Here is a 13,800-nt window from a genome sequence, read left to right as displayed (position 1 = left end):
GTGATACGCGGCAAACAGGTCTGTAATCAAAAATGTGTCTGAAGACCGAAAAGAAAACAGACGGTTGCTACTAATAAGACGTGTGTGTTGTGAGCAAACAATTGCTGGTATACAATTGTGAGTGATTGATGAAAACATCACTGACGGGTTCCATTGTTTAATTCGTGTGCGATGTGATTTTCTTTGTCGGCACACCATCTACGCTCTGTCTACAGAGCATCAACATATATACTTAAAAAGACAGCATTGCATAACCAAATTAAGCATACAATTACATAAGTGACTACACACATAACATTTGCACACACCAAAGTAAGCAATTATGTGCATACTAAAGTAGGAGAAACAAGGATCTAATCATCTACTTATTGTTGCAACGACGCTTGCCATTGCTCTGCTTTCGGCTGGATCCCTGGCCGTTTCGGGGAAGGAGGGACTTCCTCATGTCAACGATCCTCCGGTACATGTCGTAGCTCGTGTACACCTCCTTGGTCGCGTACACGACGTGAGTTTTGTCTAGTTTCTCCATCCAGGCCAAGTGCCAGGCACGCTTGTCCTTGTTGCATGAATCCTTCATGTCTCTGTAGTAGGGGTCGATGATGGCCTGGGCGAGGTGAACCAGTGAGTCCTTCTCATGCTCCTTGCTGCCCCAGATCTTGTATTGGCCCTGGATGTCGACAAGATTATGGCAGGCGATGCCCGAACTCTCGAGCGCCTTTACATCGTTGGTGATGTCCACCGTAGCGAACATGTAGTGGGGGCTGTTGACAGACCTGGCGAAACGTTCGCAAGACCTTGTGGCCAGGCAGTAGTGGTAGACGAGGACGTGGTGGCGCACACACATCTGTGCGACGGCGACCTTGGGACGAGACCCGGCACGAGCGCGGGTGTACTCGAGGTCTAACCCAACCACCTTGTACTTCTCCTCGGCAAGCAACAGCTCCATGATGTGGATGGAGTGCTCCGCCCAGACCGGGTCGTTGGTGTACACCACCGAGAGGTCCATGAACCTTTTGTGGGTGTCCACCACGACACGCATGGTGAACTGCTGCTCGTCGTCGGCAGCCGCTCGGAGCGCCATTGGAGCCGCACAGGATACCCTCTAAGAATTTCTCATGGTGGGTGTGCTTCTTGCAATGGTGGGACGCGATCGAAAGGTTGAAGAGACACAAGGGTAGGTTAAATGGCCGCTGTAATAATAAATGGGGGCCGGCCGGCCTGTAATCGTCACGTCTTGTCACGGCGTTCATAGCGGAGGATTCCAGAATCCAGTGCACGCTTGACACCACCGCACCCCAGGCGTGGACACTCAAGTGTGATAATTAATTATGCGCTCTATAGTGCACACAGTGGAAGAAACCAACTATGTGCAATAATGTCGAAGATCGCAGTCGAGTTAGCTATACAGATCGTGTGATGTGAGATCGACAAGGTAAACTGATTCGAGAATGGTTAATAAAATCTAAGACCATTGCATATTAAGGTCAAAATAGTGCTAGCAATATACAAGTCTCATACGCTGCCATTTCAACGATTGTACCACAAAATCTCGAAATGTTACAAGGTTCAAATTCCAGAGTTATATGCTCAAATTCGAAGATTACAAGGTTCAAACTGATATTAGAAATGAAATTCAGCTCATCAGTTGCAAACGCTCACGCTGATGCGTTAAACATGGATATCAGAGAGGTTCAAACTAATATCACCGCTTCTAAGTCTGGCTTCGAAACCTCACAATTTTTGCAAAGGGGTCAGCCACTGAGAAGTCATGTATGGGGTTGACCCGATGACTTCCGATCACTCTGTCATCTGAAGTTCCAAAATGAAATTCAGCACTTTTGGAGCCTACTCCATTCTGCCGCAGGCACCGACGCTGATCAAAAGACCATTCATTTTTGCGAAATAAATGTAGGGCAAACCTCATTTCCTTCAGCACCCTTACTCTGAGAACAAACAACTTGGCGAATACAATCTCCAGTATGGCCCCTCGGTAGGAGTTCAAAGTAATTTCTGATAGATGCAGATCTAGGCATTCGACGTGATTATTATATTGTATCACATTATCCACCACTGGGCCTAATCTTATCTGCAAAAGAAGAAAACATGTTAGTGCCTACATGCAGTTTTGAACATTACTACAGGCCTAGCTATTTGGTTTGCAGGATTTGTAAAATCCACTAACATGCCATCTTCGATCTGACATGATTAACATGGGCATTTGATTACTTTCTAGAAAAATGTAGCCTTCTTCACAAGAGGTTGGAGTGGATGAAAAGTTCCCTAAGAAAACTAGTACAGATGAATCCAAGGAGAAATGCTTATTGATTGTAACCATATGGATCAAGCAACCAATATGGGGGGCATGTATGTACTGAAATCCTCCAAAAGAATCTTCAGAAATCGTAGTACATTGTCATTGTGAACTTGGAAAAATGTGTCACAAATTGAACTCCCTTATGGTTAACATTTAACATGAAAGGAACATCACCTCGATATATAGCTTCTCCAGGCACGGAAAGCATCTCGGGAAACTGATAACTTGCTCCAGGTCGGGCCCGATAGATTCTACTGCCAAGACCTTCACTGTGTGCAGTTTTGGGGTCAAGCTTGTCGGAATCATTTTCTGAATGACAAACGAACAAACATCTTCAGAATTAGAAATAATGTTAATTTGTAGAAGGAGAGGTAGAAGGCGGTTGTTGTGCCTGAATGGGTGTGGATCCAATAACAAGTTCGGAGTATTTGTCAGACGAGTAGCCCACCACTATAAAGTTCGGCGCAGAAATGACATTGATTCTTGTTGGACCTTCTTGATCAACTACAAGTAATCTCTCAAGTGCAGGAGTGTCCTGGATGACCATACCGTGGTCGACCTTTTGTGATGTATTCCTGCCGCACCGGCAACACACATAAATAGTCCGGAGAGTCATGGAGGTGATGTTCGGAGAGTGCAGCCCAGCCACGGAGCAGGCACTCCATGTCACCCTTTGAGAGGCAGACGGCGACGAGCTCTAGGTGCTTTAGTCGTGGTAGAATAAGAGCGGGCGCGTCATTAAGGGGAGGGAAATGGCAGTTCCTGAACTTGGCGATGCGCAGCATGGGCGCGAGGTGGAGTGCGGAAGTTGGCAGCGACCGCATGTGCCCATCATCAAAAGTGAGCTTCTCGAGCTGATCTAGGGCGGGGGATCGAAACCAGTCGTCAAGCTTGGCTCGGTCCTTGTCGTTGGAATGGAACTTGCCCATTCTAAGGCCTTTGGTTGGGCCAAGGTAACTGCCGAGGATCTTGGAGAACGCATCCAAGCTTTTGCGATAGCCATGGCAGAGCTCATGGGTGTCGATGAGGTCGAGAGGGCGGAGTTCCACAGGGGGCGCCACCGCCGGGAAAGGAGGGTTGTTCGCGCCCCATATTTGATTGGGAGGAGGGTGATGATGACTCTGAACATATCATCGAGGAGGCTGCTGATTAAGTATAGGCCTACTGGAGTCGCTTGCGGTTCTAGCTCGCCCGCCTCTGCTTGTTGGCAGCCCCGTTCTCCACCTCCGGAGTCTCCTTGTCAGTGGCGCTTTCTGATAGAAATGGGAGTATGGGGAATATTTAGTTAAAACAGGGCAACAGAAAAGTGTATTGGTAACTAGAAGTTATTAGGTAGGAATATAGTAAGATAGGGAATAGCAATTGGTTGCTTAAATACTACACAATTCATTTGACATTGCTGGGTAAGTCAACATATGCAGATAGTTGAAAAGAAAACTTACTTCGAACAAAGTCTGGACGGATGATTTTGTCGGGGAAGTTAGCATATATATCATGACCAGGCCCTTCTATGTGCAGTGCAATTTTAGTGCCAGCTTTCAGTACATAAAACTTTGCAATTACATTCCAAAAGCCAGTGCCAAAATAGGAGTCACCACGCTCATCAAGTCTTACAGTAGCAACGATTGTAAATCCATGGTTTGTGCGCAGTATGACATTTGTGGAGCCTTGATGTATGTAAAGGGAAAAATTGTGCACTACATAATCTGTTGCATAGTGAGGGATGTCCTGCAAAAAATGGTAGGGTTGTTAAAGAAAATATGGTAACATGCAAATATGGGACCAAACTGAAAGAACTGTACAACAGTTGAAATCGAAGGACAAAAGTCTATAATTAAATAGATAGGGTAAACATGATGTCATAGAAATATGAGAGCAATCGAAAGAACAATACATCATTAATTTGCCTAATATAGAAAGAAGAGGGGGGGTCTCCTTTGACGTATATGGTGCATGTGGCACCTTTTATCCAAATGTAGCAATATTTAGAATATGTTCAAGAAAGTAGGCCATGCCAACCGATTTAGGGTGAGATTGAACATACCGCGCGCGTCCTCAAGTTATCTGGTACGATGGGATGGAATCTCTAGTGGCGGTCACCAAGTCCTGAAGTATCGGTGCACTGTACATTCTATGAATGAAAGAAAACCCTCAAATCAGCTCGAATAAAAATGAATTCACAGCGATTTCCGTCGGGTGATTAAAGGAGGCAGATGAACTGGGATAAGAGATGAGATAATATCTCGTTAAATTAGTTACCTTGTCGTCCATGAGAAAGAACCCTCAGTACGGCAGATTCCCCAACCGAGCGGAGCTGGGTCGACCGCGAGCAGCATCGAGAAATTTGATGCCAATAGGCGGCGGCAAGCGGAAGTGGCGAAATGCGATGGGCTTTGCCGGCAGCCTGGCGGCGGCGGCAGGCGTCGAGCTAAGTGTTCACCATCGCGATAGGCGGTGCCATGGCATAGACGCGGAGGAGCTTGTGCATGTGTGAATGGGGAACGTACCGGATGGGCCGAGGTGGGTGGCGGGCGGGGTGAGGGTTTTTGTGATGTGGGGATGGTGAGGATTTTCTTTTTCCTTTTTGAATTGTGTGGTGAGGGTTTTCTGTCCCACAAAGAATTTTCGGGGCGACGATTTTCTAGAGCGAACCGTGTGTGATTGACGTAGTAGGCAAAATGAAAGTCATTGCACATGGTTCCAATTTTGAGAACCGTGTGTGATTGACGTACTACCTCCATCCTAGTTTATTGGTCCCCCGTTGTAATTTTTACCAAAATTTGGCGAAATAATTAACATACTCAGACATAGATAATAAGCGTACACATAGATAAGCATAGTTCAACCATAAGTAGTACATAGTTCAACAGTATTAAGCATACTCAAGCGTACATATATAGTTCCATCCATCCCACATCTCATCTCATAGGCCTGCATGATCTTGAAGCTTCTCCAGGCACTCGGCGTATGCGCCATGCGCCACCCTACGAGAATACTTCTGCTTGAAGGAGCCAACGGCCCGTCCTCTTGCATGCGCCAGAACACTTGGATACGCATCATGAAGCTTCTGGTTGCAAAATGGGCATCCATAGCCGCTGTCCCAGGTCCTAATACGCCTGTTATGCATTCCTGCATAAAGCTCCCTCAGGATTTGCCTGTTGTACCTCCTTTGGACATCTTCATCCTTGCTGTCCACATCGTCGGACAACACCTATACAAATAGTAAAACAAATTTGGCATCAAATCACTTATTACATGCCGTGAAGTACGATTAGGAATTTATGGCTATTTATTTATACATATCCAGATATTATGGTTCGATTTTTAAGCACAGTCGTCTATGTACATACCAATCTTGAAGAAAATAATGGCACAAACATAGGTAGGTCATTCAAAATCAATTGTCAAGTCCTGGCTAGGAATTATTAGCACGAACACTAACCCTAGTCGGATTACTAGCAGAAATCATTTGCACAGATGAAACAACTAATCACTTATCACTTGTACCATTCAAACAATCAATACACTACACGGATCTAACGAAACTTACTCAGATTTCATGGATTGGGAGAACATAACCACAGGATTTCAATTCCAAAAAGGGGGGAGGCAGGAGTAACCAGAGAAACCCTATGATCTATTTGACACATAAATGGGTATAGATGACTAACGAGCTGTCCGTCGTCGTCGGAGTCGTCGCCGGAGTGGTCATCGGAGTCGTCGCGGAGTGGTCGTCGGAGTCAGTGTGGAACTCTGCCTCCGGCTGTGGAAGCTCGACATCGTCGACGATGTCAGGGTGCAGCGATAACTCGCCGGTGGTGACGGCAACCTCTGTCTCCATCTCCACGCCGTGCTCCGGTGCTTTAGCAGCCCCGGCGTCACCACTCCCTCCGATGGGGCGCTTTGGCGGCATCCTCATACACTGACAGCTTTGAGGACTGAGAGCGGCGTCGAGGTTGCAAGCAGAGAGAGAGAGGATTGTGTGTACGTAGCGAGGATAGGGGGTGCGGCCGCTCGGGTGCACCATTAATATGGAGTAGTGGGAGTTGGGCGAGAGAGGCGGGCGGTGGTCAAACCGATGGCTCGCCTCCCGGTGAGCCTGCGCAACTGGACTGCTGGCATGCCTACCAAAGTTTCACACAGCTACTCGCACGCCTCTCGATGACACTACGGAGCGAGCACGCCTTCGTCAATTCACACACCTGCACGCACGCCTCCCCGTCTACCAGCGTGGCGGACTGCTCGCATGCGTCCCGTCAACTCAAGCCTGCTCGCACGCCACACGGGTCGCGCGGCGGCACGTATATTGTTTTTCTATTTGGATGATTAATGTTGCCTCTTTATTGCTTAACCGAAGCATGGCACGTATCCATTGTTGGTCTAACGCTCATGGTTCGAATAAATAATCCGTTTGGGATATTGGTTCCCAATTATTAATAATCTCCCACCTATAATTAGATAAAGATAACATCAAAACTGGTCTCAAATTTGACAAATAAAAAGTACAATGCCACTTTGTATTGGTGTCCATATGACAACACGATAAGTTTCATGAACTTCAAATAAGTTTTGGATGTACTAGAATTTAAAAACCATGATTCTCAATGTTTCAAATTTGTTGCACGGGGAGTAAACATGCGCCCAGTGGGACACATGTGTTTTTGCAATCCATTTAGGTGCACTGTCACGTGTGCATGTAGCTCAAATTTGATTTTTGCACATTATACCCATAAAAAATCAATCAATCAATGTACTAAAACGTCTTAATGATCTCTGTGAATTTTTTGAAATTAAAACGTCCCTCCTTTGGTAACATGTATGTTCACCACGGGATAATTAATTTAACATGCATCGTAGTTGCGGTGGATTCGCGGTGTGTGTGTGGGTGTGTGCGTCTGGGGGTGGGGGTGGCGGGTGTCTCGCAGTACACTACGAGTTGTGAGCCACCGTGTGGGTTGGCCGTTTTGTTAGGCAGGCTGGTGCCACATCAGAGTCGTGAAATTGTTATTTAAAACATTACACAACCCTTTCATACATAAATGTTTTGGCCACATACAGTCGATGGTTATCCTACACGACACTCGGTACTCGCGTGTGATGCTTTCTGTGGGCCTGCGAGGTTGTCGTCCATCACTTTGATGAACAGCCGGCAGTGAGGTTAATTTGACCAGCAAGGTATAATCTTTTTTGTTTGTGTTATGGTGGTATATAGTACGTGTCGAAGAGGTGGGAGGGGACTAGCATATATACTATACGTATGCGTCCGTGAACAAGTACACCTCACTCAGTGTCGGGACTTTTTGGTTACCGAGGCACGTGCCACATCAAAATTTTGAAATTGGTTATTCAAACATCACACAACACCTTTTTGGGACACATGCATATATATCCTAGCTAGGACACTCACGCGTGACGCTTCCATCTATGGGCCCATGAGGCCATCGTCGATGCATGCATGCATGCATGCATCACTTTGACCTACATCGGGAGAGGTTAATTAATTTCACCATCGATGACGATTCTTTTGGGTTGTACATATATTACGACAGGAGCATGTAGTATGAGGTGAAGAGGGGGGAAGGGGACCATCATATGTAGTACGCTTGATCTGAACCTCGCTCTGTGTGGGTGCATGGTTTACGGTTTTTAAGGCATGTGGCACATCAAAGTTGTGCATTTTGGGTATTCAACATATATATGGTTGGCCCACATGCAAAGCGGTGGTGGTTGTCCTCTTGCACCCACTTAAGCGGTTATCAGTGATATCGATGCTTTCCATCTGTGGGCCCATTTGGTCCATCACTTCTTTTTGCCTGACAACAAGAGAGGTTAATTTGACTTAGGAGGGGATTATTATTTTTGCTCTGGGATGACATGCATGATACACTTTGAGCACATACATATGCATGTGTACGCATGAATCCCTCCCATCGAGTTGAAGTGGCTAGTACAACGACACCATCATGAACCGATCTCGCTCTGTGTGGGGAGCCAGTGTACGATTTTCGACACACCCACCAGATCAATGTTGTGTATTCAAACATGCATGCACACATCACCTCCATACATATGCATGTAGTTGTTGCCTTCGAATGATACACTCCCTCACGTGGTTATCGGCGACAAGCCTATATATTCGTGGGCCCGCGTGGACATCCATGATCACCTTGACCAACAACAAGATAGGTTACCATGGCGGATTCTTCATTTGGTTAGTGTTATCATAGTATAGGTCGTGGTGAGATCCAAACCTAATTAAGTTTGAGCGCATATACTATGCACGCATGCATGCATATATGAATCCCCGTCGTTGGCTTGAAGTGTGGTGTAACATACATATGCATCGTCAACCTAACTGTCACTCAGTGTGGGGATTTCTAGTTCGAAATCACGGTGCCACATCAAAGTTGTTCATTGTTACTCAAAAACACACCTCTCCATACATATGTTTGGGCCACACACATGCAGTGGTTGTCTTCGGAGACTAGCTACTTGAGTGATTATTGGCAAGCTAGCCCATCTCTGGGGTCACATGGATGGCCATCACTTTGACCAACAACAAGAGAGAGGTTGTACGACCAAGGTGGATTATTCTTGGTCCATTTTATGATCCATCTTGGTGAGATATATGCCTCTCTGGCCCGCCGACTGAAAGTGTGTGTGTAGGGGGGGGGGTTGCTACATCGCACTTTGCTAGGTGAACCTTGTTGGGGGGGGCGTGCATTCATAGCTTAATTAGGATTCCCTTTGTGGCGACACGAGGGGATGGGGGCTACTAGCTACTTCGCACTTTGCTAGGTGAACCTCGGTTGGGGGGGAGGGGCATGCTCATAGCTTAGGATTCCCTTCGTGCCAACACGAGGGGGGCTGCTAGCTAATTTGCTCTTTGCTAGGTGAACCTCGGTTGGGGGGGGGCATGTGCATTCATAGCCTAGGATTCCCTTCGTGCCGACACGAAGGAGGGGTGGCTGCTAGCTACTTCGCACTTTTCTAGGGTGAACCTCGTTGGGGGGAGGGCATGCATTCATAGCTTAGCTAGGATTCCCATCGTGCCGACACGAGGGAGGGGGCTGCTAGCTCTACTTCACACTTTGCTAGGTGAACCTCGGTTGGGGGGCATGCATTCATAGCTTAGGATTCCCTTCGTGCCGACACGAGGGAGGGGGGCTGCTAGATACTTCGCACTTTGCTACGGTGAACCTCGGTTGGGGGGCATGCATTCATATACAGCTTAGGATTCCCTTAGTGGAGAAACGAGGGAGGAGGGGGGCTCCTAGCTACTTCGCACTTTGCTAGGTGAACCTCGGTTGAGGGGGAGGGGCATGCATTCATATATAGCTTAGGATTCCCTTTGTGCCGACACGAGGGAGGAGGGGGGCTGCTAGCTACTTCGCACTTTGCTAGGTGAACCTCAGTTGAGGGGGAGGGGGCATGCATTCATAGCTTAGGATTCCCTTCTTGCCGACACGAGAGGGTGGGAGAAAGCAATACCGTGCGCTTTGCGAGAGAGGTGACACATCGAAGTTGCATTTGGTATTTGAAAATCAAACCACCCTTTTGATACATAAATTTGGTCCACATGCAAGTGTGTTCGTGTTCTAACCCTCTCCCATGTCATTTTTCGCCAAATTTATGAACATTAGACAAGTCGGATGACGCAACAGGCACGGTTGACTCAAACTAACCGTGTGCCACGCCGGTGCACCTGTCACGCACACATCCACATAGTACATTGCGCTCCACGAGGCTCCCCCTCTCAAAAATATCTGCCCGCTTCGAGGGTTTTTCTGTTTCATAACACACGGTTGTTATCTCCGGACTATGTTCGATGGTTCTTGTTCCCAATCCCACCTGCATCGAAAATATCTGCTCGCTGCTACCTCTTGAGCACTACGTTTGTTTTCCCTGAAGAGGAAGGGATGATGCAGCAAAGTAGCGTAAGTATTTCCCTCAGTATTTGAGAACCAAGGTATCAATCCAGTAGGAGGCTATGCGCGAGTCCCTTGTACCTGCACAAAACAAATAAATCCTCGCAACCAACGCGAATAGGGGTTGTCAATCCCTACATGGTCACTTACGAGAGTGAGATCTGATAGATATGATAAGATAATATTTTTGGTATTTTTGTGATAAAGATGCAAAGTAAAATAAAGGCAAAGTAAAGAGCAAAGGAAATAACTAAGTAGTAGGAGATTAATATGATAAAGATAGACCCGGGGGCCATAGGTTTCACTAGTGGCTTCTCTCGAGAGCATAAGTATTCTACGGCGGGTAAACAAATTACTGTTGAGCAATTGACAGAATTGAGCATAGTTATGAGAATATCTAGGTATGATCATGTATATAGGCATCACGTCCGAGACAAGTAGACCGACTCCTGTCTGCATCTACTACTATTACTCCACTCATCGACCGCTATCCAGCATGCATCTAGAGTATTAAGTTAAAAACAGAGTAACGCCTTAAGCAAGATGACATGATGTAGAGGGATAAACTCATGCAATATGATGAAAACCCCATCTTGTTATCCTCGATGGCAACAATACAATACGTGCCTTGCTGCCCCTACTGTCACTGGGAAAGGACACCGCAAGATTGAACCCAAAGCTAAGCACTTCTCCCATTGCAAGAAAGATCAATCTAGTAGGCCAAACCAAACTGATAATTCGAAGAGACTTGCAAAGATAACCAATCATACATAAAAGGATTCAGAGAAGAATCAAATATTGTTCATAGATAGACTTGATCATAAACCCACAATTCATCGGTCTCAACAAACACACCGCAAAAAGAAGATTACATCGAATAGTTCTCCACAAGAGAGGGGGAGAACATTGTATTGAAATCCAAAAAGAGAGAAGAAGCCATCTAGCTAATAACTATGGACCCTTAGGTCTGAGGTAAACTACTCACACTTCATCGGAGGGGTTATGGTGTTGATGTAGAAGCCCTCCGTGATCGATGATGTCGGTGTTCTGGGAACGGGGGTGTCGGTGTCAAAACCGGCGGATCTCGGGTAGGGGGTCCCAAACTGTGCATCTAAGGCGGATGGTAACAGGAGGCAGGGGACACGATGTTTTACCCAGGTTTGGGCCCTCTTGATGGAGGTAAAACCCTACGTCCTGCTTGATTTATTCTTGATGATATGAGTATTACAAGAGTTGATCTACCATGAGATCGGAGAGGCTAAACCCTAGAAGCTAGCCTATGGTATGATTGTATGTTGTGATACGGACTAAAACCCTCCGGTTTATATAGACACCGGAGGGGGCTAGGGTTACACAAGGTCGGTTACAAAGGAGGAGATATCCATATCCGTACTGCCTAGCTTGCCTTCCACGCCAAGTAGAGTCCCATCCGGACACAAGACGAAGTCTTCAATCTTGTATATTCATAGTCCAATAGTACGGCCAAAGGATATAGTCCGGCTGTCCAGAGACCCCTTAATCCGAGACTCCCTCAGTAGCCCCTGAACCAGGCTTCAATGACGATGAGTCCGACGCGCAGTGTTGTCTTCGGCATTGCAAGGTGGGTTCCTCCTCCGAATACATCACAGAAGAGTTTGAATACCAGGATAGTGTCCGACCCTGCAAAATAAATTCCACATTCCACCGTAGAGAGGATAATATTTCCACAAATCTTAATCTGCTGACACGGTTTGGCAACATGACATCAGGCCATGGCTCGGTGATTATTCGAACCGTTTTTCTTCAACCAGCTCCACACATAACGCGAGGCGGTTTCTTGACACGTCTTGTCAAAGCAGAGATCGTGTTGCCCTAATTACGGGATTCTCATAAATACGGACGTGGGTAACCCAACCGTGCCTAGGACTCCTAGATTTTAGGCAAGTCCCAAACGGCCACGAGGAGGACGCTCGATATTCACCCTCTTTATAAAGGGGCAAGGCTTTTACTTTTTTCCCTCCCGTGCTCAATCGAATCCTTCCCCCACCTCGAGTTCTAACACCCAAAGCCCAGGTCAGGCGCTTCGGACCTTCAATCATGTCCGGATCTTGCTTTCAAGGCTGATGGATGCCCTCCTCCGTTATGGAAGAGGATATCAAGAAGTTGAGGGAGGCCACATACCTGACCGCCGAGGTTTCGCATCGGCTGCCTGCCTGAGGGCAGGTTGTCCCTACTCCCGAACCCAACGAAAACGTTGTGTTCATCTCCCACTTCCTCCGAGGTCTAGGCCTCACTCTATATCCCTTCGTTAGGGGTTTGATGTTCTATTATGGGCTAGATTTCCATGATCTAGCCCCGGACTGCTTCCTCCACATCTCGGCATTTATTGTCGTATGTGAGGCCTTCCTCCGCATTACCCCTCACTTCGGCCTGTGGCTCAAGACCTTTGACGTGAAGCCGAAGATGGTCGAGGGGCAGCATGTAGCGTGCGGAGGCGCATTAATAAGCAAGATCGCTGGAGCACCATGGCCGAAGGGTTCCTTTCCAGAGGTGTCCGGATTATGGCAACAGGAGTGGTTCTACGTCATAGCTCCCCAAAGTGCCAACTGGGTAGCTTCCCCTACTTTTCGCTCGGGCCCTCCACCAGAACTGATGTCATGGATTAGTAGGGGGCTAAGCTAGGGTCTAGCCAAGGACGTGCCCATACTGCAGAGCCGCATCCGAGATCTCTTCAAGGGAGATTTCAGTCTAGTAATGGTAATGCAAGTTATGCTGGTTCGTCGAGTCCAGCCTTGCAAACGCCGGCCCCTCCGCTTGTGGGAATTCAACCCAGAAGGACCGTGCGCTATTCAGAATTTCCTTGGCCTGACGCACGAGGAGATGTACAAATCGTTCTTCGGACCCCAAATAGAGTGTCCGGACACCACCGAGGACGTGGGCCTGAGCAGCAACCGCACCGCGGCCCAAGTAAGTAATCCTCTAGCCGAACACACTGTCTTTTATTTATCATAACATCATTCTAAAGAATCTCTCTTTGACCAGGACTCGATAACAAAGGCGAAGATGATCCGGTGTTCGGCCCCCCTTCCTGAAGGCTTGGACAATCCGGTGCTGGAGAAGATGCTCGAGCCAGCACCTTGCCCGGTGCCCTCAAAGGAAGATGAAGAGGGGAATAAAGAGGGCGAAAGCGGGCCTCCACCGCTACCTATTCCGACTGAGGGAACGAGCGCCTCTGTGAGGGAGAATAACCAAGGGGAGGAATCTGACATTCTCTCACCCCGGGGAAGGAAGAGGACTACCTATGAAGATCCGGAAACCAAGGTTTCCAAACGGGAGAAGAAATCTCCACCAGAGGGTCCTGCCTTGGAGGGTGCTCTTGCCGCACAAAGTCCGCACGGGGATCAGCCCTCTAACGAGCTGTAAGTAATCAAAAAGTACTTTAATAGTGAAGATATACTACCTTACCTCTGAGGAAAATAACTGAAGCATTTATCTTGCAGTTCAGAACTTAGCCCTTCTCAGCAGAGCTCGTCTTTGGGGGATCTTCTTCCGGAGATGATGGAGAGCGAAACGCCTCCC

Source organism: Triticum urartu, chromosome 2 (assembly GCF_003073215.2).
Source record: "Triticum urartu cultivar G1812 chromosome 2, Tu2.1, whole genome shotgun sequence".
Classification (NCBI taxonomy): Eukaryota; Viridiplantae; Streptophyta; class Magnoliopsida; order Poales; family Poaceae; genus Triticum; species Triticum urartu.
This window is presented reverse-complemented; position numbering follows the sequence as displayed.